General features: G+C 38.5%; 1 protein-coding gene across 1 annotated transcript in view; it reads right to left on the reverse strand.

Moving 5' to 3' along the window:
* LOC124594486 (NFX1-type zinc finger-containing protein 1-like) overlaps positions 1-26,875 on the reverse strand; it is a 356,250-nt gene that overhangs the window by 176,792 nt on the left and 152,583 nt on the right. The gene's annotated exons all lie outside the window — the stretch shown is intronic.

The raw sequence follows: 26,875 nt of genomic DNA on the forward strand, positions 1-26,875 counted from the left end.
CCAAACACACATTTTGGGTATACCTTATAACAGGAAGTCATGTCATTGCTGGGGATATAACTTTTGTAACACTCATTGTTCAGCATGATGTAAAAGGAAATCTTCGATAATAAAAGTTTAAATGAGAAAGAAACAAAACCTACACCTAACACTGAAGATATGTTTGACTAGATGATGTACATGAGATGCACTAATACTCATATTTCTAACATGTCTTTTCAAATTATACGAATCTAAACTTTATTCTGTGCAAAGAAGTGATTCTAATATATAACAGAAAATATTAAACGCAACCCTGATGTCATCTACATTATTTACAGAACCTATTCACACTACTGATTATCCAGACCAGCAGTTTTCTGCAGTAAACGACCCTTATCTTCATGGAGAACAACACTAAAAATCAGATGAGTATTTACAATATTCTGCTTTGTTAAAATTAACTAGTACGTGATGCAAACATATATACACATAAAGCTTGTAGGCTTTTCACATGAGTCACGAATTTTAAATTTTGAATCAATTATATCACATAACAAGCAAAATATCACTTTATCCAAACTGTTTTACATTAGATGCACACTGGGAGTGTCCTCATTATGAAGCAGAATGCCGCCAATTTTTCGAGAAGGGCACATTGCAGAGATGTGTCAAATTGCTGCCAGTATGAGGCCAAGTCCCTCACTAACTCAGATTAATAATATTACAGTGTTTTTGTAGTAGTGCCTAGGAAGATATAACATGCAGAGCTACAGGAAGAGCTAGTGCCATTTCTCTTTGATACTGTTGCATCAGTCTTGATGACCAATCAATCCAGATATTTCGGCATTGGTGCTCCACCAACAGACAATATGCAGTCAAAATGGATGTCATGAAAGTAGATTGTCAGGTCACATGCAACTTTCAGTCAATGTAACAAAACTGCTAGGACAGTGCCTTTCCTGGTGGTCGCCAACACATGTATGGAAAACATTTTGGACTGGAAGCATGCTCCATATCTGGGCTTTTTGTTTAGCATTCTGTGCTTTCTGTTTAGCTTTAACCATTTCCAGTCCAATTTTTCTATTCGATGCAGTAACCCAACTCTTATTTACTTTACTCTAATGGAAATGTTAGAGTTGTAGAGAAAAACTGTAATGTCAGACACAGTCCAACAGTGGATCCGAAAGAGTAAGCAGGATGTGAAACAACAGTCCCTATCTACTCTCAGTTTGCATGGTTGTTTGAGACACGGTAGGAGAAGACTGAATTTTCATGCCCACAGAGTCTTGAAACTATCAGTGGGGCCATAGTTCTTTAACTCCTTAATGCCTGAATAAATTTCTTCAGCAAGAAAAAAATAAAAAGTTATGACCCTCTAAAAGCACCCAAAACACTCAGGGCACGACTGCACTTGTCAGAAGTGCTGGTTGCTTCATATGGAATCTGCACCTACCAGCACTGGTACTCGAAAACAGTTAATCTTACACTTATTAAGAGTTGAACTGATTTGATGCGAATTAGCGATACCTGGGGTTAAGGAGCTAAGGCGTGTCAGATTCATTTAGCTCACTGAAATGTAATTAAAAATTGAAAAACAGATTGCTACTTACAATAAAAAAGACATGTCAAGTTGCAGACAGGCACAATTAAAAAGACACTCACATTAAGGTTTCAGCCACAGCCTTCGTTATTAAGAGACACACACCATTCACGTACATACAAAGCAACGCACACACAACTGCCAACTCCAGCATCTCGGGCCGGAATGCGGCATTTTGACCCGAGATGCTGGAGTTTGCGGTCATGTGTGCGTTAAGTGTGCTTGAGTGTGTGTGTGTGTGTGTGTGTGTGTGTGTGTGTGTGTGTGTGTTCGAGGACTGCATTGTTGCTGGTTCCAAGAGACAGTTGTGGTACATGCATACATTTGCTTTGTACTTTATGAAAGTGCGTATCCCACAAATTATGTATCTCTGTTGCTTGTGTAGTCTTTGTCACTTAACGCCACCATCAGCCATGACAACTCAGAACAAATGGAATAAAAATTCACTAAGTAAATGGCAACAATCATGTTAAACGGTCACAACAGAGTGCTCAGCACAGTGTTGAACACTTATTGGCTGTTGGATAATGCATGATGTAGGTGCACAGAACAAGCCTAAACTTGACCGCTGTCATTCAGCAAATAGTGTGATTTCAACTATTGTTGCTGCTTGGCTGTCAAAAACACACACTGAGGTGCTAAGGACACCACAAGCCAATCCCAACGTAACAACAACAGTAATACCAAGTGTCAGTTTCTTAAATTTTATAGCCATTTAATTTTTGTCGCATTTCAAGCTATATTACGTGATTCCATTTTTGTCTAATACTGTTATTCTAGATGCTTTCCAAGTGAAATAAAACTCTTGAGGCAGTTTGCCTTCTGTTTGTGTACGAACAGCTCAATCTACAGTACACATATGTATGAATAAAATAAAAGATGAATACAGAGATTATTTGAATAAGTTTGAGCAAAAGAAACATAAATTAAATGCACAATCATCTGAAAACTGCAAAGAACTGGAACATGAAACTGATACAGAGATGGATGGTAATGATAATGAAATTAAGTTTCAAAAATAGCAATTTCTACTTGGGAAAAGACAAATCAACAAAATGGATAAAGAACCCTCAACCAAGAAATTTAAGTACATAATCTTAAAATATTATTATTCAGCTATAAGGTGGGAGAGATTCAGCAAGAATTGCAAAATTGATCTATGAGTGCTTCCTTTTGTTTTTTGATGAAGGTATGTTCAAAAAAATTTTGTGGATATACTAATGTGTACGTAGGAAGAATTTTGAACAATTCTGTCCAAAGATACTCCAAGCAGGCAAGAGAGAAAGAAGGTAGATAACTTGCACCTATAACAGAAATATTTTAACTGGTCCAGGTGAACTCTTAAGACAAACTTTACCTGCATCTGATTCTTCACTAATCCCAGTTGATAAATTTTGGCGTTTCAGGGTTGCTGATCACAGATGACTTGAATTGACAGAAATAATTTCTGTCCCCTGGATAATAGTTGTTTTTATGCAGCATTCCATTTATTAACTGGAATTCTCCTTTGGTGAATTCCTCCTCCTTCAAGGCATCTACAGTTTTCAGCTGTGCTAGATCTTCCCTCTGTTCAGCAGCAATGTCATTTAAAGCAGTGATGACTGAGATTTAATCCAAGCTTCTGTGTTCCACCAGAGGATTTCTTGAAGGGCAGCCTGCATTTTTTGTGCTTGCGTCTGCTTTTGTATACCACTGTGGCGTAATACCACTAAAGCCTTAGCGCCCATCTTGCCAGTCGACCTGACAGATCCTTTAAGGGTCATTCTATGTCAGTTCAACCAGGGGCTCCAGCTCATAGTCTTAGATTTGACTGAAATTCAGTACACTAATTCTACCATGTGTGGAACACTCATGTACAAAGTATTAGTTTCCCCTGCCAATTAGTTCCAGAATTATGACTCGAGAAAGAAGGTGGCGTGACCCAGAAATTCCAACCCGCATCTGGCAATCTGTCTTCAGACCCAACTTCAGGTCTTAATAACTTTGGAACTATTCCACACAGTCCAGTGAAATTTTTACAACCCAGTAACATCAATTTAGAGAACACACTCTATGAATCAAAACACCAACACCATATTTCTGAGGGAAAATAAAAAATTCCAAAATGTGATTAAAAAAATGAATTACGTTAAAAGGTATATATTGTAGGTGCTCTCTATGCCAAATATAATTCACTCAAAAAGGGTATAAATTTTTTTGTGGTAAGCTTAATGTGGCCTAAACACACATAGAACTCATCGTGCCCATATCAGTCACAAATACTGAGTTACATGCACACGAAAATACCAAAATTTAAAAAATAACCTGAAAAACATGGGTTTTCGAAGTGTGGTAGCACAAAAGGGATAAGTGGTATCCTAGCCAAATTTCACACACTGCATAAGTAGACCATAGTGATATATATATCAAAGTTTCAGCATGTTATTGCAGGACATTTGTGTCCAACGGAAGTTGACAGATGTATGTGGTGATGTGGCCATTGTTCCACAACACAGTTTTGTAAAAACATATCATAAACTGTTCTGCCTCTTCTTATGCTCTCCCACAACTATTTAATCACTAAGCATCAACATATAGACAGATTAACACAACCTATCATTAATGTTCACTTCACCTTAACTGCTAAAAACCAGTCGATTGTGCTTCAAACAGTTCTCCCACATTTTAGCTACTGTATCTGTACATTGAATGGCAAATTGTACTGTCTTCCTGACCCTGTGGTAGGAACTGGAACTGTCATAAGAATATGTTCAAAAGGAATCCAACACCTGTCTGCCAAATGTGGCCAATGAAATGATCTTGCTGGTCCTACTGGTGCCATGAAGTTCACAAACACATCACCTTCTGCTTGACTGCACTCTGCAACACATCCTAAGTACCATTTGTCATCATAAACAGCAATAAGATAGCAACCTGGTTGTATGTTGCTGCTTTTGCTTCTAAATCCTGAGTCAGATACACTGTGAAGACACATGCTGTGACTCCGCTGGAGAGAAGTGATGATGGCTCCTTGTGCCTGCAACAGTTTTAACATGTTCTAGTCTGCTTTTTAGCAACTCTTCGACTGATTTCAACTCATATTTCGAAACATAGAATGATTGTATGCCAGAGATATTTTTCTGTACACAGGTAAATAATTGAAGAGGTGTTAGAATGTGACCTTGTGTAGGGTGCTGCAGACTAGCACGTGATGCCATGCGCTTAATGGTAGCACCAATACCATCACGTACATTTATACCATGACTTGTTGGGAAAAAATTCCATTCTGCGTGAATCTGAAAATCATGGTAATGCGTGCATAAATTTTAGAGATTTTTACAGTTTTTGTACTGACTACCTGCCTCATCACTGAAGTATTTCGAAAAATGTATGTGAGGCAGCTTGTTTTTCACATATGCCATGACAGTGCAAATGTGGGCATGAACTGCAATGTCATCATGGATTAAACAGTCACTAAAAATGCACTGGTTCATGACAGACACATCACCTGATTCACCTCTATAGTAAATCGCAAATGACTGTAGAGTTGTTTGACTGTTGTCCCAATGATATCCTTGGATGGCATCTTGAACTATAAATGCATATTTTCAGAAAAGTCTAGTATTACTATAATTTCATCTTGTTTCAAATTATCCTTACAAAACTGGAGATAAGCTGATTGCACTGTTGCTGTGAAGCTGTGTATGGTCAGTTTGTCTGTTTTTTGACAACACATTTCAACAAAATCTTCCACTGTACTTTGCTTTGTTTCAAGACTTGTGCAATCCATGTGTGTCCACTGTTTATAAGAAACAAGTTCATCGTCATCCATAAGGAGTTCACCATACAGTTTGTTATTCATGTGTTCTGCAAGATTTGCCTTACCAGGACACATTTCACACCTGTAGACACTAGCAGCTTCATTGCACCTTTGTAATCCAGACCAGAATCCTTTATAGCAGCAAACATCAGCTTAGCATTTTGATGGGTCTCACATACACAAACATTGTGTGTGCCCCTTGCACTTACAGGCACAACCCATTTTGGCCGAAGATTGAAAAAAGATGGTAAACCTACTTTGGTATTGGGGTACTTTTCCTTGAATTCTACACATAGTTCTGATATGTTGCATAGCAACAGTCTTTTTTGCATCTGTACACATACATTTCCCATTTTCACCATTACACAGTCTTTTTTCCAGGCATTATTCGGCTGTAGTAATTATTTTCATAAAACTCCGACACTAGCACCTTTATTTTGGGACTCAATTGCTTACCCTGAGCCTGCTGAAGTTGTGGAAGCACTCCTTGGGTTGCTTTTATTTTCCTAGCTTGCTTTACCATAGACCAGCTGGAAGGTGCAAGGGTTGCTGAAGTTGTGGAAGCACTCCTTGGGTTGCTTTTATTTTCCTAGCTTGCTTTACCATAGACCAGCTGGAAGGTGCAAGGGTAAGAATAGCTACTTTTTTCTGGCATGTGGATACGGCACATTTTTCTTTCAAATCATGCACAATTTGTCCAAATCAGAGCATTTCTGGCATGATTTCTGTTCCTTTGGAGCACATAGTTCTTCCTCTTTCACCATTAGTGTGTCAGCTATTTTGTGTTTTAATTCCATTAGAGCTTCTTGTAGTTTTCTTCTACCATAGCTGGGCCTGTCTCCTTTCCCAACTTTGTGTGTCTTTATGGGAGACAAACCAAGAGCAGTCACTGAAGTATTTAATTGCTCATTCGCTGTGGTTGTAGGTGGCTGATACTCTTCGTCACTGTCATGTAAATTATCAGAATATTCTTCACTTTTTAGCAGTGTAACACACCTAGAACATAACTTTTGCCCTGGTTTCATGTTAAGTCCCATGCACTGATTCACTTTCAATATTGATTTTATATCAATTTCTCTGAGGCTACACTTCACTGTCTTCTTATGAAACCGAAATGGATCACAACAACTTCTTTGTAGGAAAGAATTCTTATCCAGAAACACTTTCATATGATGATAACAAACAGTAAAGTTTCCAGGAACTGTACTTCTTGTGCCCACAGGGTGTATCCCGGATCTCCATAGCAACAAATATTGGTCCGATTCATCCAGTACAAAGCAAATCCCACATTTTGTTCCATATGTTGTTTTATGACATTCAGATGCTTATGCTCTACCAATACTGCAACTTGTTTGAACAAATGCACCACTAGTACACTCTTCTACCTACATACTGACTTTCCACGACAGTACTGACCAGTTTGAACTAGAATCTTAAAAACATGAGTAACCTGTACTTGTTGCTTGTTTCCTTTGTTGTTCCTGCCTAACAATGACTCATTCTGTCCCTGAAAACTACCATTGTTTAACTTTCTGTTGCCTAATGGTTCCCAACAATTGCTGCAGCTTTATCTGAAACAAGCTGTCTGCATCATCACTATTACTTGCTAAATCATGTTGAAAGATACATAACCAAATGCATCTCTGTCAATTTTTATTGTACACAAATGCCTTGCAATAACAGGTTGAAATTTTGCCACATATTATATTATGGTCCACTTTTGCAGTGTTTGAAATTTGGCTTGGATATCACTTGTCCCTTTTGTGCTGCCGCACTTAGAAAATCCATGTTTTTCAGGTAATTTTTCAAATTTTTGTATTTTCGTGCGCATGTAACTCTGTTTGCGTGACTGATATGGGCAAGATGAGTTCTGTGTGTGTTTAGGCCACATTATGTTGTTGTTGTGGTCTTCAGTCCTGAGACTGGTTTGATGCAGCTCTCCATGCTACTCTATCCTGTGCAAGCTTCTTCATCTCCCAGTACCTACTGCAACCTACATCCTTCTGAATCTGCTTAATGTATTCATCTCTTGGTCTCCCTATACAATTTTTAGCCTCCACGCTGCCCTCCAATGCTAAATTTGTGATCCCTTGATGCCTCAGAACATGCCCTACCAACCGGTCCCTTCTTCTTGTCAAGTTGCGCCACAAGCTCCTCTTCTCCCCTATTCTATTCAATACCTCCTCATTAGTTATATGATCTACCCATCTAATCTTCAGCATTCTTCTGTAGCACCACAATTTGAAAGCTTCTATTCTCTTCTTGTCCAAACTATTTATCGTCCATGTTTCACTTCCATACATGGCTACACTCCATACAAATACTTTCAGAAATGACTTCCTGACACTTAAATCTATACTTGATGTTAACAAATTCCTCTTCTTCAGAAACGCTTTCCTTGCCATTGCCAGTCTACATTTTATATCCTCTCTACTTCGATCATCATCAGTTATTTTGCTCCCCAAGTAGCAAAACTCATTTACTAAGTGTCTCATTTCCTAATCTAATTCCCTCAGCATCACCCGACTTAATTCGACTACATTCCATGATCCTCGTTTTGCTTTTGTTGATGTTCATCTTATATCCTCCTTTCAAGACACTGTCCATTCCATTCAACTGCTCTTCCAAGTCCTTTGCTGTCTCTGACAGAATTACAATGTCATCGGCGAACCTCAAAGTTTTTATTTCTTCTCCATGGATTTTAATACCAACTCCGAATTTTTCTTTTGTTTCCTTTACTGCTTGCTCAATATACAGGTTGAATAACATCCGGGAGAGGCTACAACCCTGTCTCACTCCCTTCCTACATTAAGTTCACCACAAAAAAATTATACCCTTTTTGAGTGAATTATATTTGGCATAGAGGGCACCTTTTAATGTACTAAATTTTTTTTATCACATTTTGGAATTTTTTATTTTCCCTCAAAAATATGTTGTTAGTGTTTTGATGCATAGTGTGTGTTCTCTAAGTGGATGTTACTGGATTGTAAAAATTTCACTGGGCTGTGCGGAATAGTTCCAAAGTTATTAAGACCTGAAGTTGGGTCTGAAGATAGATTGCCATATGCGGGTTGTAATTTCTGGGTGATGCCACCCTCTTTCACAAGCCCTAATTCTGAAACTAACTGGCAGGGGAACTTGAAATTTTCTACATGAGTGTTCCACACTTGGTAGCATTGGCGTGCTAAATTTCAGCCAAATCTGAGACTATCAGCTGGAACATTTTCTCAAATGGGTTGAATTGACATGGAATGACCCTTAAGTGAGTCAGCCAGCATAGAGAATGATGGTCCATCACAATGGTGAATTGTTTGCCAAACAAATACAGCCAGAACTCGACGATGGTCACTGTAAAAGTTTGATAGTCATCAAATGAATACTGGATAAGATATAGTCACTTGTTTTATTCCACGTATGACTGCATAGAGTGAGTATCAATTTATTCTGAGCTGCTGTATCTTGGGCAATATTGCGCTGAAAGAAATGAAATTTGGCCATCTTGTACAAAATTATGCATTCTCTTAACAATAATTATTCAAAGAATTATGAGCCATGTTCATATAGAAAACTTTAGGAAAATTCGCCTGAAAAAATTTCAAAGTTTGGGTTCTTATAAATCAGGCACTGAAGGTGCGATGAAAGTGAAACTTGGCATGTAGTAACCTAATAACACATCGTTCTCAGTTATAAGGTTTCATTTATATACCATTTTTCAGTACTGAATAAATTAAGTACAAAGTTAAAGATTTTGTGAAAGGGTAAAAAAATGCGGTATTTTTGACCCAATTTTGCAAAAAAAAAAAAAAAAAAAAAAAAAAAAAAAAAAAAAAAAAAAAAAAAAGAGAGAGAGAGAGAGAGAGAGAGAGAGAGAGAGAGAGAGAGAGAGAGAGAGAGAGAAGAAGAAGAAGAAGAGTTGGGGGCAAAGATTGCAGTTTGAAATAAATGCAAACTTTGCATTCTTATGTCTTGCAGAGCAAATGAATGCTGAACGTGGAACCTGCTATGCAAAACACCAGTCTCATTCAGAACAATGTGTTTTAAGTCCCTACCAGAACAGTGGGTTTAATATACAACATTGGCTAATGATGCTACATACATTGAGGCAAAATAGCCAGAAAAATTGTGTTGCAAAACTTTAGCTTATTGTATCTTGTTCATTAACTTTGGACAAGATAACTTAGCAACTTAAGATATTCCAACATAAAATATTATTCACAAAGTGCTTTCTAAATTTCTACAATATCAGTTCAAACTTGATTTTTGCAAAGATTACAAAAATAGATCACATTCAATTTGTTTTTAGAAAATCTGTTTTCCATAATTGATTTCAAACTAATCACAGCTGGAAAGTGCATGTTCTCAAGCATTCAGAAAATCAAGTTCGATTTTCCAATGTATGTTAATAACAACTGAAAACGGTGGGCAAATTTGAGGAACTATACCATGGCGACATGCTAAATTATAGTGACTGGTTTTCTGTGTTTCATTGCATGTGGTTTTTATTTTTAAATTGAAACATAATATCTCACAATATTGCACAGTGCCATTGTCACTACTGTTTCCACAAGATGAACCAGCAACCCCGTTGCCACAGGAGTCACACAAGGTAGCTGTGCAGCATCAGCCATGAGTAGGTTTCTTCACTCGGGTTACCAAGCCTGTAATTTTCTTTCTCAATTTAGGATCTAAAACCTTGAGATGGCAAAATGAACAAGCCAGGCCTTGAAGATGCATAAATTTTATCAGGGGCTCATTCTGGTTTGTTGATATGTCAATAATGTTGCCTATCCACCATTCATTAATCATACATACAGACAACGTAATGACCAGGAAACATTTCCGTCAAATTTAGATTTAGAATGGCTGTGCTAGATACCTTGGCTGCAAAATTTACTGTTATGAACTGAGCTGGAGCCAAGTGGCATAAACTGATGGTGGTCTCTGTGCTGCTGTCTCGTCATATTTCATCTTGAAACATTTTAGTTTCTCCAATTTATTGATTTGGAACATACATGTATTTGAGACCATGTATAGTTTGGCCAAAAAAGTTGAACAGATCTGTAGGCATCAATAGTTGATTTTTTCAATGTCCTTTATGGGCCTGCACGAGTAGCCAATTGCTTGGTTGTGTCACCAATCCCCCTACATGGAGATTTTCCATAGATGGTGCCTATAAAGGTCTATTCTGCATCAAAGATAAAATTGTTTTTGTGGTTACACAGATTGACAAAACTCTCATAATTTTTATATTGTACAGCTGAGCCACCACTGAAATAATGTATTCTGGTAACCTTTGTTTGAATTGACGAAAAGGCAAAAAATTTTCAAATAAACAAATGTAACAGATACCGTATCATGTTAAAAGTGATCAGAAATAATGTGACATTTAACAGTTTCTACGAACAGCTACAGGAGGGTTGTAATACGCCTACAGAATAGTCCTTGGTGACTATAATGCCAAACTTTGCAAAGAAGAGGCTTTCAGAAGCTTGTTTAGTAAGGAAAGTCTGCACGATGAAACTAATAAACTGTAAGATTGGTATGAGGGTTCTACATCTACATCTACATCTATATGGATACTCTGCAAATCACATTTAAGTGCCTCACAGAGGGTTCATCAAACCACATTCACAATTCTCAATTATTCCAATCTCATATAGCATGCGGAAAGAATGAACACCTATATCTTTCCGTACAAGCTCTTATTTCCCTTATTTTACTGTGGTGTCGTTTCTCCCTATGTAGGTTGGCGTCAACAAAATATTTTCACATTCAGAGGAGAACGTTCATGATTGGAATTTCATGAGAAGATTCAATCGCAATGAAAAACACCTTTCTTTTAATGACGTCCAGCCCAAATCCTGTATCATTTCAGTGACACTCTCTCCATATTTCGCGATAATACAAAACATGTTGCCCTTTCGATGTACTCTGTCAGTCCTATCTGGTACGGATCCCACACCACGCAGCAGTATTCTGAAAGAGGACGGACAAGAGTAGTGTAGGCAGTCTCCTTAGCACATCTGTTACATTTCCTAAGTGTCCTGCCAATAAAATGCAGTCTTTGGTTAGCCTTCCCCACAAAATTTCCCATATGTTCCTTCCCATTTAAGTTGTTTGTAATTGTAATTCCTAGGTATTTAGTTGAATTTACAGCTTTTAGATTAGACTGATTTATCGTGTAACCAAAGTTTAATGAATTCCTTTTAGCACTCATGTGGATGACCTCACACTTTTCATAATTTAGGGTCAACTGCCAATTTTCGCACCATTCAGATATTTTTTCTAAATCGTTTTGAAATTTGTTTTGATCTTCTGATGACTTTTTACTCGATAAATGACAGCGTCATTAGCAAACAACATAAGACGGCTGCTCAGATTGTCTCCCAAATCGTTTATATAGGTAAGGACCAGCAGAGGGCCTATAACACTACCTTAGGGAACGTCAGAAATCACTTCTGATTTACCCAATGACTTTCCGTCAATTACTATTAACTGTGACCTCTCTGACAGGAAGTCACAAATCTAGTCACATAACTAAGATGATATTCCATAAGCACGCTATTTCACTACAAGCTGCTTGGTTGGTACAGCGTCAAAAGTCTTCCAGAAATACAGTATTGATCTGAAATCCCTTATCAATAGCACTCAATACTTCATGCGAATAAAGTGATAGTTGTGTTTCAGAAGAACGACGTTTTCTAAACTCACACTGACTGTGTGTCAATAGACAATTTTCTTCGAGGTAATTCATAATGTTCGAACACAATATATGTTCCAAAATCCAGCTGCAATTGACGTTCATGATATGGGCCTGTAATTTAGTGGATTACTCCTACTACCTTTCTTGAAAACTGGTGTGACCTGTGCAACTTTCTAGTCTTTCGGTACGGATCTTTTGGCGAGTGAACGGTTGTATATGATTGTTATGTAAGGAGCTAACACATAAGCATACTCCGAAAGGAACCTAACTGGTATACAGTCTGGACCAGAGGACTTGTTTTTATTGAGTGATTTAAGTTGCTTCACTACTCTGAGGATATTTAGTTCTATGTTACTCATGTTGGCAGCTGTTCTTGATTCGAGTTCTGGAATATTTACTATGTCTTCTTTTGTGAAGGAATTTCGGAGGACTGCGTTTAGTAACTTTGCTTTGGCAGCACTATCTTCAATAGTACCTCCATTGCTATCATGCAGAGAAGGCATTGATTGTTTCTTGCCACTAACATACTTTACATACGACCAGAATCTCTTTGGATTTTCTGCCAGGTTTTGAGACAAAGTTTAGTTGTGGAAACTGTTATAAGCATCTCGCATTGAAGTCCGTGCTAAATTTTGAGCTTCTGTAAAAGATTGCCGATCTTGGGGATTTTGTATCTTTTTAAATTTGACATGTTTGTTTTGTTGTTTCTGCAACAGTGTTCTGACTCAGTTTGCTTCTGAGAGCCAATTAAAGGCAATAAGTACAAGTTTCCCAGGGAAAAATATCTACCAAGGGACCTGGAAAATACCAGGAAAAACTGAAGAAAACCACAGATCATGTAGTGGTATCAAAGTGGTGTGAATCTGATATGGATAATTTCCCCACTGTCTGAGAACCTATATCAGATTCTGACCATTATCTAGTAGGAGCCAAAATGAGGCAGAAACTTACTATGGCTGCCAAAGAAAATATTACCAGAGTAAAGGAATAGAATATAGAACAACTGAAATATAAGTTTACTGAGGCCTACTGTTCAAGAATATCACAACAGATTGAGAAAGCATTTACAAACAAAAGATGTGAAGAGCATATAGGCTAAGAAAGGCACTCTACTAAAAATTGCTAGAGGAAAAAAGGAGACTTAGAACTGAAGACTAGTATGCTGATGAACACGCACAGCAGTGGAATAGGAAGCAAGACTGAAGTGCTCACAGTGAAATACAAGATCATATCAGGCATTATACAATGAAAAGAGAATAGAGGCAGCATGGGTCTGTAGGAGAAAAAAGGGAAAGCCACAAGGAGAAAGATAAAGAGGAGATGGAAGAGCACTATCAAAGAAATGAGAGCAGAAAGTTTTACAAGAAAATTAATGAAGGAACTCAAGAACATACACCAAAAATAACAGCATGTAAAGACAAAGAGGGAAATTTGCTGGCTGATAAAGAAGGTGTTCTGGATAGATGGAGAGAATACTTCAAGGTAAACCTGGAGGGCAATCCCTCAAGGAGTGTGCAGCCACTCTATTACACTGCAGATCCCACATCTGAGGAGGTACAGAAAATAGTCCACTGTCTAAGAAACATAAAAGCACAAGAAACGGATGCAATAACAGCAGAAATGTTGAAAAAATGGGAGAACTGGTCTCCATAAGTGAATCCACAAGCTTATGAAGTTGATATGGAATTGGGAAAGAATCCCAGAAGAGTGGACCTTAGCGGTAATCCTACTAATCCACAAGAAAAGAGACAAGACTTGTTGTTTGAATTACCAAGGAATTACCATGCTCAATGTAACTTATAAGATTATCCCCAGTGTTATTTACAACAAGCTAGTTCCATATGCAGAAAAGATTCTTGCAGAAAATCAGTGTGGATTTTGGCCTAACAGGTCAACAACAGATCAGATATTTGTGTTGAGCAAATACATGGAAAGGCGTATGATATTGAGCGTCCTAACCTCCATGTAGACTTCGAACAGGCCTTTGATAGTCTTGACAGGGCAGAAATGCTAAATGATTTGCTACTGTTTGGTATACTATCTAAGCATGAGCGCTGACTATGTGAGTGCTCTGGGGCTCTAGCACCCACATAAATAATCATGTAGACGCAGTATACCCACGATAATTTTACTTTGATAAAAACAAAATGAAATAAACATTTCTCACTTGCCAGTATCAAAAAATATAAGCAGTTTAAAGTTTGAGATGGAAGTTGAAATTTCTAACCTCTAAAATGTAATTGCTTGTTTCAAAAGTGTGTGAAGGTAACCAAGCAACACACTACCCATTTCTTTGCCTGTTTCTAGCCAAGTGAAAGGCAGTCCCTACAATAACAATGATAGTATATTGTGAACAGAGTCCCACCTTTTCAGCTTGCTTTGATATTTTTTTTAAAAATGACACACTATAATGCCCTCAGTCCATTAACTAACAATTATTTTAAAATAACTATCTGCACTAAGAAAGAATAAACTGAAACACAAGGATGTCGATTGTGACCAACTTAGTCAGTACTGTAATCAATTTTCTACCTCTTTTGTTTTGGTCAGATAAGAGATTCAGGATTCAGTGAAGTTATTTTCATGTAATCTGTATTGTTATTGTTTGTTTGTTCTCCGAGCCACAATGGCTTGGAAGGAATGTGGGAGCTTTGATGGTAGACCAGGATGTTCTCCATTTCAGAAAAACAGGGTGTTACCTTGTTACTATGGTTGCCATCCATCCCGATATATTGGGATAGTTATAATTATGAATCTTCTTGTCCTGACATTCTGACAGGACACATTTTTATCTCAATTCGGCAAAATACTGTTACAAGCTTGGCTCAATCATTGACGCAACGCTATCTGTTAGCACGACATGTAAATACAACCTCAGTTGGTTTTATTTATATCAAAAGTTTATGCTGCAAGGCCGTTTCACTGATGGCATTGAATGCTGCATTTCCTATATTGGCGATGCAGATCTAGAGCCATCATTTGAGAAAATACCTAACTTCTCCAGCAGAATGGGGCTGGAACAATTTAAGCAGCAACATGTGGAAGAATTGGGCAGTTCCCATTTGAATAGCAACCTGATGATACGATTCTTTCTAAACGTGATACAAACAAGTGCAAGTTTAGTAATATTTAAAGTGTTTACTGTGGGTATATATGGCGTGAAATGTATAGTGACGCGTACTTCGATGAATGAAGTGTTATTGTCAACTTTTAGCATCTAATAAGCTTATCTCATCATAGCTTATGAAAATGCCCAAGGATGGAAAGAACATTGTCACTTTTCGGGTGATTACGTAAGAGTGGTCTTTTGTCAAGAAAGAACATACGGATCAGGAAACATTGTGTGAAATCTGTAGCTGTTTCATCCGAGTAACTCACAAAGGTAAGGCAGATGTGAGGCTGTAATGATTCGAGAATTTCCAAGTAAATTCTAGAACCACTTGCTCATCTAATGTCTCGAACACATGATATTTTAAAAATACACATGCGAGAACATACGTACTGTGCGACACAAGTTTGTGTGTGCAGGCTGGGAAGGAGTCACGAACACAAGGTAAACGTGACGACCGAACGGCATCAACAAGTGTTTGCCGCTTGCGCCACGGAAGCTGTATTCGAAAAACAAGAAGTAATTATGTATTATTCTTTGCTGTTTTAGTGACTGTGATTATTGTTAAAGAAAAATGAACAATTGATTATAGACTTTTAAGTACTTCACGTATTGGACCCGCTAGAGGCAAGACGGGTTCAGAAATTATGTGGTTGTTAAACCAACTATATTGCAGATGAATTTTGAGTCTAAAGCAAGATGAATCGGTTGACCTGTAAACATTCAAATATTGATGTGAGAAATGGTGAATATGTTATTTATGAAAGTTGAAATATACCAAGACTGAACTAAATGTATTCTTTTAGTACTAAGTTACTTCAAAAATAAAGAGAGAGTCTTATAAATTCCCGTAACCAGCATTATTCTTTGGAGAAGAAGGTTTTGGAGATCAATGGAGCTGGCAATCCAGAGAAGATGATTGGCTGGGCAGACCATGTAAGTCAACCGATGTGAGAGAGGTGTGGGTTTTGCTTGCAATCCAACGTGACACCGCTTCTTATTGTCACACATCATTAGAAGGCGTCACATTTCTATGAAGAATCATACAAATAGATTTGTGGTAGCATAGACATCAAAGCCTATTTCTACATTTATAATTAAAGAAGATACCCAGGAAGAATTGCTCATTGCTGCCAAGAACTAACAACAGCTTATAAAGTTGTCAAGCATAATCAAACCCTCAAATCTCTTGACCGTACCGTAAAACTAAATGCTGCAATGTATCCTGACTCCAAAGTCGCCGCAAAACAGTCTACATCGAGGACCAAAGCTGCGGCGATTGTTAAAATATTCTCAGATCTTACTCCTTGTTTGAATGCATAAAACAATTGCATGAAGTTTTGTTTTTGGCACAGGCACTGAAGTATAAAACCACAATGCTCCATAGATGTTTCCTTTAGTTATTCAATACTTTACTGAAACTTACAGAATCCAACAGAAGCAGTTGAAGTTTAATTTGCTGAATAACAAAGCATCGGAGACAATGGCTAAGTTTTGTCTAGACACTTTAAGCCAACTGCAAATTCCGCTACATAAACCAATCACTTTCTTTGGAGACAATACCAATTCCAACTTCAGAGGGCTTCATGGATACGGCCAGTGGAATGTGTTTCACCGAATTAAAAAAGAACTAGGAAAAAATGTAGAAAGAATCGGATGCCGTAATACTACACCAACACTGCTGAAGTCAACTGTCAACATCGGAATAATTGTCATGAAAATACTTAATTATTTTTCAATATACACAGTAAGGACAGAGAAGCTGAAAGAGTTCTCGTTATACATAGATGTCAATCATCAGACTCTTCTATCTCACTCAAAAACAAAATAGCTATCATTAAAGCCCACAGTTGAGACACTTCTTAAGCTTTAGATTCCATTAAAACAATTTTTTGACAACAAAGACAGGGAAACTAAAGTAGTTTCAGATTTTTTCAATAGTCCAGTCAGTGAAATCTACTTCATGTTTTTGCAGTCAAACTTGGCTCTATTTGAAATAAATAGAAAAAGCGTGAAAAGAAAGCAGTGTTGATAATTGAAAAATGAAATATATTAATTGACACTCAAAGATGTCTGAATGAAATGACGACTGCCAATTTTATTATCGTGCAAACCAAGATGAATTTGAGCAAATGAAAGAATGAGAATGCTAACCAAGAAATAATTAATTTTATTTAGAAATTTGAGGAAGAGACAATGGATTTCTATACCATAGCATTTGATTACTTAGAGAAATGGGCTATTTCTTTTAATAAATATCAAGTATTTGATGGATGGCACTATATGATACCTAGGCAGCACTTCACTGTCCGCCATCCCCGCCATACTATGCCTCTCCATCCCTGCCCCAGCCTCCTCCTTTCCCCCACCCAGTCGCCACTCCCATCATGCACTGGTGCTGCTGCTTGTAGTGTGGTTTCAGTTGCCTGAGACTGCAGTCCTGTGTGTGAGTTGCGTGTGGGTGCGTGTGCGTGTGTGTGTGTGTGTGTGTGTGTGTGTGCGTTTGCGCGTGCGCACGTATGTGTGTCTATTGTTGACAAAGGCCTGTCTGTGACTCAGCACCTCCACAATATGGTGAGTAGCAACTTTCCTAATAATATTGTTACATTCCATCCTGGATTTTCGATTGTTTGACTTTTAGAAACTAAGCATGACTCGGAAGAAAGAAAGTCTAAATATTCCATGGAAGACAGATGGATTTACTTTCTTAATGAAACCGAAAGCCTGAATGCAAATTCCATTAAAATTATGCAAGTATTTGTTTTCTATTCCCGCACACAATACCACAGTGGAAAGAGTATTTTTGCTGATGTTGGCCCAGTGGACTGATGAAAGAAATTGACTGCTCCCAGAGACTGTGGAATCCATCTTACAGTGCCAGTTTAACTACAATCTGACTTGCATGGAGTTTTATAAATAAGTGAAAGGGGAAAAAAACTTGCTGACAAACATGAAGTCTCCTGATAAATATGGCATACCAACTACATCTGCTGCAACAAGTTCCATGTAACTGTGTTCAAAATAAAAAGTAATTATATTAAATAAATTTTTTACTTCACTTTCACACCCCCACCTCAGTGTGTCTAGAGAAGGCCGCAGCTAGATGTGACAGCCCTAAGTGTGAATAGGGTCTACTGGCCAGATGCATGGAGCAATTTCTCTTCTGGAGGCAAAAATTATCAGAATTTTCAACCATTGCATGATAACTGGAAGCGTGTGAAAAACTGAAATACACTGAGTATTAATATTGTGAAAAGGAAAGTTGCTACTCACCATATAGCAGAGATGCTTAGTCACAGATAGGCACAACAAAAAGCCTGTCACAGATATAGCTTTCGGCCAGTAAGGCCTTCGTCAAAATTAAATGACAAACACAAACACACACAGACACACACACACACACACACACACACACACACACACACACACACAACTCACACACATATGACTGCAGTCTCACGCAAATGACGCCACACTACGAGCAGCAGCACCAGTGCATGATGGGAGTAGTGACTGGGTGGGCATAAGGAGGAGGCTGGGTCGGGAAGGGGGAGGGACAGCAGGGTAGAGGTGGCAGAGAGTGACATGCTGTTGGGGAGCATGCAGGGATGAGGTGGAGAGATGGTAGGGCAGCTATGTGCAGTCGGGAGGTTAACAGAGGACAGCAGAGAGGTAGGGGGAGGGGGGGGGGATAGCAGAAAAGGAGAGAAGTATAAAGACTGGGTGTGATGGAGGAATGAGGGCTGCATAGTGGTGGAATGGGAACAAAGAAGGGGCTGGATGGGACAGGACAATGACTAATGGAGGTACTGAGTACTGTTTTTTTACATATCTTCAAATTTGAACAGTATGTTTGCTAGCAGCAATGGATAAATTTGTCATACATTTTTCATCAGTTATCACAAGTGAATATTACTGAGAGTGAACATATTGAAAAGCATGTTCAGTCGAGAAAATAAGGGATCCAAGAACATATATTCTGCCAGTTCCTGTACTACAACAGCAAAAAACAAATAAAAGTAATCATTTTGAAAAATATCGAGGCTCCCCTGAAAATATATATCACATTCTGCCATCAATATGCACCCACAGAAATCTTGAATAAAGTCAGTGCCCATGCTTCTAAGTATATTTCACATATCCAGGAAACATGGCTGGTTCCACAGCTGCAGTGCGAGTAGATGGAGAACTCAGTAAATGGTTCAGCTTTAATAAAGGAGTCAAACAAGAGGATGCCCTTTCTACAATGCTTTGTAATCTGACTCTTGAAGTGCCATTCTATAATGATGGCTAGTCAACCTCCAATTTTGGTGGTAAGGTTACAAGTCAACTGTTAATAAACTTGTTTCCAACATCTCATGGTCAGTGTGGACCCACTGTTTGAATTCTACTGATTCTTCTGGACTGTAGTCAGTAAACAATTTTTCCTAGTGTGTGGACAATGCTTCTTCTCCAGGACAATTTTGGCATCTTTATAACACATAAGCATCTCCGCTATATGGTGAGTAGCAACTTTCCTTCTCTGGTATTGTTATGTTCCATCCTGGATGTTCCAGAGGTCTAATATATATTTTTTCAAGAGAAATTCATGACCACGAGTTGACATGACCTGTATCATTTGAGGTGAAATCACCCTTCTTTAATTGAACACATCCAACTAAATTCACCATCTCCACAGAATTTTCAACTCCATCCATAAATTAATTAGCCAAGGTTTTGACAACTTTAACATCTGGTATAGCACAAATGCCTTTACCCTTCTTTAATTTTTGGGCTGGCTTGACAGTGTGTTCTGAAGCACCAAACTTTGGTACTATTTTCTTTGCTGACTTACTTTCTGGGGCCATAGTCAGCAGCTGTAGTTTTCTTGGCCTGTTGAATATATCAACTGCCTTTCTTCGTCCATCAAAGAGATCAACATACTCTTTAAGAAAGTTGCAACTTATTTTTTTCTTCTGCAGAAAATCCAGCAGTAGATGTGATCTTGTCTGCAATCAGACTTTTCACACATTCAGTTTTCCTTTTTATGTAGCTAGGTTCACCTCTAGCAGTTAACCTCAGAATTTGCAATAGAGAAGTGCCTAGAGAAGTCAAACCTTGATTTAATGTTTCAGAGGCATCCAATTTAATTCATCTGAAGACGGAGAATCTTAATGATAAACTATAGTTCGATGTATTGCTCTTTGCATCTAGTGCAAATTTTATGGCCAGGTATTACATTCTTTTTTTGCCGCTTTTTTGAAAGCACTGGACATTACAATGCAATTTTTCTTTCCAAATGGATTGCAACCGAATTTCTGTGCTATTTCATGCTTGTCGAGGTATTTTACTTTGTGGTGCAAGCAGACTTGGTCATTATCCACATTTTGGACCTCTCATTGCAGAACAACAAGTAATTTTTGCTCTGCTGACCAACTGTCCAGAGACTCAAGCCCAATTTTTTTCAAATAAAATTTGGCATTGTGGCATTTTGATGATAATTTTTTCCAGTCACATATTCAGGCATTGGACCATCATTTATCAACACACTGGAATCCACTCCAAACAGAATTTACGTTACTGGTAAGCAATTCCACTAAGTTTTACAGCACTTTGTAAGGAGCATTATAGTGAGGTGAAGAGTGTCATGCAATAGCAATATGCCCATATACAGATGGTGATTCCACATAATTAAGGTACCAAAGGGCAATGAACTGTACTCAGATGATTCAAGTGAAAAGGTTTCCCATGTGATTATTGCCGCACAATGGGAATTAGCAAACTTTGAATGTGGATTGACTGTTGGAACTAGATGCATGGGAAATTGCATCTCAGAAATCATTAGGGAATTAAAAAGTGTGCCAAGAATACCAAATTTCAGGCCTTAACTCTTACCACGAACAATGCACTGGCCGATATCCTTCACTTAATTACCAAGAGCAGCAGTGTTTGCGTAGAGTTGTCAGTGCTGACAGACAAGCAGCATTGTGTGAAATAGCTGCAGAAATCAATGTGGGACGTATGGCAAATGTATCTGTTAGGGCAGTGTACTGAAATTTAGTGTTAATAGACTAATGGCAGCAGGAGACGACTGACGCAACTAACAGCATGACATCACGTGTAGCGCTTCTCCCTGGCTTGTGATCACATCGGTTGGACCCTAGATGATTGGAAAACCATGGCTTGGTCAGATGAATCCCAACTTCAGATGGTAAGAGATGATGGTAGGGTTCCAAGCATGGCACAGACTCCACAAAGCCATGGACTCAATTTGTCAATAAGGAATAATGCAAACTTGTGGTGACTTCATAATGGCATGGGCAGTATTTACATGGAATGGACTGAGTCCTCAGTTCCAACTAAACTGATCACTGACAGGAAATGGTTACGTTTTACTTGGAGATCATTTGCAGCCCTTCATTCATGGACTTCACATCCCCAAACGATGATGGAATTTTTATGGATGTGAATGCAGCACATGACCAGGCCACAACAGCTTGTGGTTAGTCTGACGAACTTTCTGAACAATTTGAGTTAATGATTTGGCCACCCAGATCACTCGACATTCTCATTGAACAGTTATGGGACACAATGAAGAGGTCAGTTTGCGCACAAAATCTTGTACTGGCAACACTTTTGGAATTATGGATGGCTATAGAGGCAGCATGGCTCAATATTTTTGCAGCGGACTTCCAACGACTTGCTGAGTCCATGCCACATCAAGTTGTTGCACTACGACAGGCAAAAGGAGGTCCAACACAATATTAGGAAGTATATCATCACTTTTGTCCTCACAGTGTATAATTAACAAACACAGCCTCTAACAATAAGTAAGCAGCATGCCAAAAGAGGCAGTGCTGTGGGCTCAAATTGAACAAAGACACTGCATTAACTATTCTCTGGGTTAAACAAACAATGAAACACAGTACACTGTACACTGTATCTTGTGAGTACACAGTGGCACACAAGTAAACAGTCAAAATTTTCACAGTGAGCAGGAATTGTTTTTGTGGACCAGCAGGCAGTCTCATCTTAGGGGATGGGGGCGCACACCAGAAAACCGGTCAGTTCAGCTGGTGGAGGCCTGGATAAAGGAAGAGTCAGCATAAGGCGTCAGGTGAAGGTGTCTGCTGGATCTCAGTTTTGCAGCTGAGTCCATGTTCACTGCTGGAAGTCCACTGATTATTTACTTCAGCCATTTCAGTGATAGGTGGCATGCGAGATAGGATCATGGCAGAAACTGTGAACAATGTCACCGTGGACCAGCATAATATAGCATATACTACTTGCCAATATACAAATTAAAAAATACATGTGACAAAACACATACAAGTTTCCTCCTGTGTAGCCTTTTGCCATGGTACATTTCCTCAAATCTGTCCATCATTTTCAGTTATTGTTAGTGCATAATGGAAAATCAAACATGATTTTCTGAACACTTGGAAACATGCTCTTTCCAACTGTCATTCATTTGAAGTCAGTTATGGGAAATAGATAGAAAAAAGTGAATAAAATGTGATCTATTTTTGTAATTTTTATTAATATCAAGTTTGAAGTGATTTTGTAGAAATTTAGAAGGCAGTATGTGGATGGTATTTTTTTATTGGAAAACCTTATGTTGCTAAGGTCTTGTGTCCAAATTTTCATGTTTATTATGCTTTTAATAAACAACATATAAAAAGCCACAGACAAAACTTTAGCAGCAGTGCAATTATCCAGGCTATTTTGCTTCTGTTTATGTAGCACTCTTAGCCCATGTTGTAAATTAAACCCCAGGGTTCCAGGGAAGGAGGTGGGGGGCTTAAAACACATTATTTCAAATCAAAGTGATTTTGAAGCTCTGAAAATGGTATTTGTAAAAGAAGTGTCAAATATGCCCTGTTTTCAATGAATCTGTAGATTATTGTAAAATATTTGGCGAATGAAATTTTTATTCCATAACCTTGTGATACTGACCTACTGCATATTAGGTCTCATTGCTCTATGAGATTTAAGATTCCAACATTTACATTTTTTCAAGCCCCAATTTTTGTGGGCAGCTTTGGTTAAAATTTTCTAGCATTCTTCGCCAGTATAGATAATTAAATAGAATTTTTTTGCTATTAAAACCATTGTCTTTCTAATGAGCCCAATTTGAAAGTTTTATAGAGCACACCTTTTTGCAAAATCAGGTCAAACATAGTGCATTTTTGACCTTTTTACAAAATCTGCAACTTTTAGCTCAAATGGTAGAAAAGTTAAACTTTGTATTTGAGAATCTTGCATTGTTGGTTATTACATGCCAAGCTGTACATTTGTCATACCTTTAGTACCAGAGATAAAAGAAGCCAAACACTCAAATTTTTTCAGGCGATTTTGCCTAAAATGTTCTAGCTGATTATGGGTTGTAACATTCTGTTCATTATTACTGTTAAGAGAATGCATAATGTTGTACAAGATGGTCAAATTTCATTTCATTCATACAATATTGCCTGAGATATAACAGATCAAAGTAGCCTGAAATTCACACTTGCTCTTTGCACAGTCACGCACAGAATAAAACAGTTGACTATATCTTGGCCAGTATTGATTTGACAAACGTTAAACTTTACCCATGTTCACTTGGGACACATGCAAATGTTCACATACTATTTCATCAAAATCTGTGATGGTCAACCAGGAAAATGTTCCAAAATTAGGTGATTTGACATGGAATGACCCTAAAGCAATACATTGTCCAAAAGGCATAACTTTAAACTGATAGATGGCATCAGGAGTTATAAAGTAATACTTTTCATGGCCAGTCTCATTAACCTCGATTTGCCAGGAGCCTGTCAGCATATTCACAGCTGAGAAATACTTTGCTCCTTTCAAGCACTCTAGGATGTCACAAGGCCTGACAATGGGCAGGTATCCTGCTTCATGATTTTGTTCAAGTCCCCATTACTCAACACAGGAATGCCATGTCCCATCCTTCTCCTTCACAAGGACACACTAGAGGACCAGGAGCTCCCCGCAGATTCAATGACATCATCTTGCATCATCTTATCCACTTGCTCCTGGCTCATCTGTCATTCAACCAGCAACACTCTATATGAGCACTGTGTTAATACAGGTTTTTGCACTGGGCTGCTTGGTCTATCTTGTCTCCACTATGGATTTGAGACCCTCTGAAAACTGATGCAGGATGGCTATCACTCATTGCTGTTGTTCCTCAATCAGGCCAGATACTACTGGCAATTCAACAGTAACTTCCTCCTCTGCATTGCCTTTAGTGACAGCAGAGCAAGTTCTTCATTGAAGACACTAAGTTGCCCTGCCTGGGCTGGTTCACCTGTCTGACAAAAATAACTTTAGTGATGAGCTATTGCTGCTCACGACAATTAGTGACCCAAAGTTCTCCTTGGCCATCCGCAACACTTGTGATCATTGCTGGCTTCTAGAATTCTTTTGTGAGCCTCAGTAGCTTTTCACAATTGACAAAAGCTTCACAGTTTAACTAAGCATCTCAAATGATGAATGGAGCTCATCTCACTGATATCAGCAGGATAATAATATCTTCAACAGCAAACAACTGCACAGAGCAATCTTTGTTGTATGTTCTTACTGGAATAGTTTCACCTGTGTGGAGCTATGATCTTCCACAGCTTGTGATGCTTGCAAGAACTCCCAACAAATAACAGCATTATGACTACATGTTGCTGTATTGAGAAATTCCAAGGCCTGCATTCTAATTATCCTTGCAATACATATTCCAGTTGGCTAACATATTTCCCTTTTGTAACTTTTGGCACAATCTTTTTTTTTTTCATGGAGCAGAGTCTTCTTTAGCTGATAATGACAAGCATCCAACATCACAGAAAAGGAAGCACTGAGTCGACTAGTGCCTGGACAGGTTGCCAATCAATGATGATGTCACTGATATTTCCTGGCATCTTGGCGATTGTCATCAATGAAGGATTATGGTCTGCAGTGGCCTCCCTTCCACAGATGGTTCCCTCACACAGTTTTTCTGAAGTATGCAACAAAGCGAGCATCCTGTACCTATGAAGGGCGATGGGGAATGGTTCACACCACACTACCTTGTTCAGGGTATGGCAACAGGCTTTGTCCCACAAGTCAACTATAATCATCTGCCGCTGGCTGGTGTGAATAGAACTGTTGTGATGTTTGACATCTGGTGGCATAGTAGTAATTGAAAACTTGCCTTCTTTCTCTGTAACAGTGTAGAATCTGTGCAGGGAGTCCACAGAGTAAACACCCCACTTTATTGTCCTCTGCCCTCCAAATGGCTGTTCTGCTAGGCAGCATTCTATTGGCATAGTAGTTGGTTGTACCTGCGTTGGGTGGTTCACTGGGTTGTCATTTGATGGCTGTGGCCTAAGCTTGAGTTGGTAGAGTCCATTCTTCCTAGTGTGTTCAGCTGGTGACGGAGTGCTCAAGACTAAAGCACTTCTTGAAAATTCTCTACTACCCCCTGATATATCAGGTCAATGTCCAATGCAGCCATGTCTTGCATCCTCAGTCTAACATTTCTGGCTGCCATGCTTGGTTGTATCTCTTTTCTTACTATCTTGCATATGAGTTCATGGTGGTACTCCACACCTGCCATAGGGATCACATTCAGCAGTCAGCCATCTCTTTCATCACAAATGTGTACTTGCATGGTCTCTGTCTCTCTCTTTTTATTTACGTTGCATTTCCTCAATTTGCTGCCACCACTTGATGAATTACTCTGTCACTGTGACATCCTCTACCAGAAGAGCCTGGTACACGTCTTCTATAATTTCATCCATCAAGTGTGGGATTTTGTTAGCTTCTGTCTTATGATCAATGATGCGCCATGGGGCCAAAACATTTGGTATGTACAAATGTGTCATTTCTCCATGATGTTGGACCCTATTCTTCAATTGGTCTTTTGCTAAGCAGACTTCCTGCTGGCTTCTGTTTGGCCTGGAATTTGTGCCAGCTAGTGAGTTTCTCTTTGTTGTTCTCAAACTACTACTGAGCTGTGCTATTCAAGTAAAAGTACTTCTTCCCCATACACATAATGACATCCCACCTGTTGTATTTGGTGACTCAATTGAATCCTTTCAGCCATTCTATAGGGTTCTGACCAATGTCTCTGGAAAACACTGGATGCCTGAGTGCAGCTCACTTACTGTTGTTTTTGAATCCATCTCTCTCCTAAATAATATAGAGTTTAGCAACAATCTCGTGCTTGTATTCTGGTTACTGTCCACGTAGGAAATGGCTTTTACATAGCCTAACTGGAGCCTTAGGTATGTATATGTTTCAAAGTACCTGGCGTCCCAATCAAATAATGTCACGTCTTTAAAAGTACAATCAAGTCCAAATCTGAAGGCAGGATCATCAATGAAGTACAACACTTAAAACTGAAACCATGTTTACTACTCACAGCAATCTACAAGCAGAACAGAACAGAACTCCTTGATGGATTGTGTAGCTATTTACACAAACAAAGAATATTCCAGAATTCTGGTATTCATACAAACACTGAATACAACAAAACATAATACATTTGAAAAACGTTCAAGTAATAATGAATACTAAGTAACAAATAATTCCTGATTGTTAGGTTTGAATTGGTGACCTGTAGCAAGCCAGCCAGCACAACTAACCACTATTCCTGCAGCAGTATCGCCACATCTTGGTTAATATATGACAAACTGGTTTTTACTCAATTAACCTGCATGCAAAGTG

Source organism: Schistocerca americana, chromosome 2, assembly GCF_021461395.2.
Source record: "Schistocerca americana isolate TAMUIC-IGC-003095 chromosome 2, iqSchAmer2.1, whole genome shotgun sequence".
Lineage (NCBI taxonomy): Eukaryota > Metazoa > Arthropoda > Insecta > Orthoptera > Acrididae > Schistocerca > Schistocerca americana.